The sequence below is a fragment of the Brachycentrus maculatus genome, unplaced genomic scaffold (assembly GCF_059751285.1).
Source record: "Brachycentrus maculatus isolate JH-2025_06_01 unplaced genomic scaffold, ASM5975128v1 h1tg000413l, whole genome shotgun sequence".
Taxonomy (NCBI): Eukaryota; Metazoa; Arthropoda; class Insecta; order Trichoptera; family Brachycentridae; genus Brachycentrus; species Brachycentrus maculatus.
The window spans coordinates 179,847-183,224 of NW_028281162.1; positions in this window are offsets into that span (position 1 = coordinate 179,847).

The following is a 3,378-nucleotide window of genomic DNA, read 5'->3' on the forward strand; positions in this document are numbered from 1 at the left end:
TTAGTGAAAAAAATATATATAAGTAACACTAAAAGTGTAATAATTAATATAAGATTGGTGGTAGGTACCTCCCGCTGTAGTTCCTACTTTGATGTAGCATCTGTATAATGGTCTTAAGTTCATTTTATTAGGAAAATGAGAGCTACTCGTATATGCACTACGTTTTTATACACGCAGTAAATATTCAACACTATTTTTCATAATTCTCACGTATTATAAGTACAATATATTTAACATTAAAAGACACCTCCTGGTGTGGTAGAAACTCTGATCTGTACTTATACCACAGTGTACCTACTACGTTTTTATAGTAAATATTTCGCTCACTCCTTTCAAGAACGTCATAAATAAAAAAACGTAAATTTTCAGTTGTACATTTTTTCGGAATGCCCAGAAAATATACTATATCCTAGCAAAAGAAGCATATTTTTAACTTAATATTTACCCGCTACAGGGCAGAAAATGTTGTTTTTGCATTTTGAAAAAAAGGTATTCTTTAATTATTTTTTTAAACAAACTAAATATTTTTCAAATGCAGATAAAACCTTCAGGTTTTACCTTAAAAGATCTGTTGTACAGTAAAAAGATCAATAAGTGGCTTGATATTTATTTTTAATACATTGTGTTATATTTTTAAACTTGAAAAACGTTCTCCTGAAAAATCAAGTTTTTTGATTTTTGACGTTATTGAAAGGAGTGATCGATTTAACACTTTTTTCACAATGCTTATGTATTAAAAGTATAATATATTTAACATTAAAAGTAACCTCCTGGTGTGGTACCTATTTTGATCTGTACTTATACCACAGTGTACCTACTACGTTTTTATAGTAAATATTTAACACTATTTTTCACAATACGTATTAAAAGTATAATGTAATTAACATTAAAAGTATGATGTAATAAAATTAACTTAAGGTTGGTAGGTACCTCCCGATGTGGTACCTACTTTGAGGTAGTATCTGTACCTAACAGGATAATGGTCTTACATTAATTTTAATAGTAAAAATGAGAGCTATATGTACTACGTTTTTATAGTAAATATTCATCACCATTTTTCGAAATACTTGTGTATAAAAAGTGAAATTAAGTTGACATTACAATATTTATGTTATATATTGTAATTCTAAAAAATTGGGTAGTGTTCAATTGAGTAGTAATCATGGGTGGTGAATATTGCACGTGTGTAAAGTGATTACTAAAGCAGCCTATGACAGGTCGTAAGCCCTGTAAATATTCGGATATTCATGTTCTTGTACATCAAGGTATATTGAGATGTTAACAAAATATTATTTTTATGTTTAAAGTAGTTTAAATTAAAATGTTATATTATAAAAATTAAACACTTGAAAAATCTACTTTATCGAGTTTTATTTTATTTACGACTAGTTTCGAAAACGACAATTGTTTTCATCTTCGGGTACAAATTAAAACTTACGAATAAAAATATATTTAGGTGTAAAATATATATAGGTAGGGGGGTTAAGGAACATTGGGTAAAAGGAAACATTGATAATAATGGTGACGTATTTTGAAACAGTATATTATTAATTATTGTTTTATCTGAATTTAATTTTTTATGCATTTCTAAATTTTCTAAATTATTCATGACTTGACCTTTATTTGTAACAGAGTATAATAATTTAAGTGTATGAGAGTCAAATGAGTGGTTAGTTTCCATGATATGATTTGCAAATTCCGAAAAATAATTACTTGTAAAAAATAATAAATTAATAATAATTATTATTATTATTAATAATTAAAATAATAATAATTGTAATAATGTATTATTAAAAATAATCATATCATTCCACAAAGTTTATGCCGAATCAATAAATAATATAAAATGTTATAAAGTAAAGTTGGTGCGTGGGTGAAAATGTTACGCTCCTAAAACGCCACTTTTTGGAGGTTCTTAAATTTTTACGCACAAACATAAATTAGAAAGAGAATAATTATTTCCGGTCACTGAAAAATGTATAGTGTAGCAATTCATTTAAAGATATAAGAATTTGCCAAATGTTGAGTTTTATTATAATCATAATTCTTAAAATATTTCATTACTTTTTACGGAATTGATAAAAATCTTAATCGAAATAAATTGTCATAAAGATTCCTATCTTTAGTACATTTTCAAGAGCCGAAATATTTTTATTACTAATTAAATTCAACGTGCATCTTTGACAGAGAATCTGTTCACATTAAATATAATGATGTTTCCAGATTTCACGGTTTGAAAATCTTACAAAAATGATCATTAAAACAGTATCTAAGTTCATATCTCATTCTCACAAATCTGATGTAATCGATCATTCGCTGGCCAATAATAATTAGCAGAAAAAAGACTGTCACCGTTTTGAGATATGATCGTGCTAATTATGAAGACATTCTCCTTTGGACGAGAGAATCCGTCGAACCTCAGTCAAAATCAGGAAAAAAAGCTGGGTGTAATAAATCACGTCCTGTCACGGGGAGTGAGAACCTCGGATTGTTCGACATCCTTAGACACTTACCGCTTGACATTGGTTTTATACAAATCGTACAAGGACTATTGTCACGGCAACTTTCCAGAGAAATCGCTGACAAAAGGATGCGTGTGGTTGCCGTTGTTTCAGGGCAAGAAAGGACCAAGAAAGGACTTTGAAAGGACCATGCCACGCGAGCTTTGAATAAACACAATGCAGGCACTAATGCTATCGGAATACTGTGACGCAAAGTCGTATGCAATACTTAGGTTTTTTGGGGACTGACGATAAAATGCTTTGTGTTTGCATGAAAAATGAGCCCACAGCTTTGAAAAGATGTGAGAAATTGTACTGCTGGGTATTGATTTATTTTACTTAGAAATACTGTGTGTATTTTTCGTAAAACCATAAATTAATCAACGTAAAAACACCTAAACATGGGAAATACAGCTCGAAATACACACTAAATTTACCGTCTCTTTACTATATGGATACAACAAAGGAACAAGCGTGTTAATATTGTGCTTTTGCTATTTAATTTTATACAATCTATTTAAGGATATATCGCTCACTCCTTTCAAGAACGTCATAAATCAAAAATCGTCAATTTTCAGTTGTGCACGTTTTCGGAATGGCCAGAAAATATACGATATCCCAGCAAAAGAGGCATATTTTTAACTTAATATTTACCCGCTACAGGGCAGAAAGTGTTGTTTTTGCATTTTGAAAAAAAGGTATTTTTTATTTGTTTTTTTTTAAATATATTAAATATTTTTCAAATGGAGAAAGAACCTTCAGGTTTTACCTAAAATGACCTGTTGCAGGGTAAAAAGTTTAATAAGCGGCTTGATATTTATTTTTAATACATTGTATTATATTTTTAAAATTTAAAAACGTTCTCTTGAAAAATCAA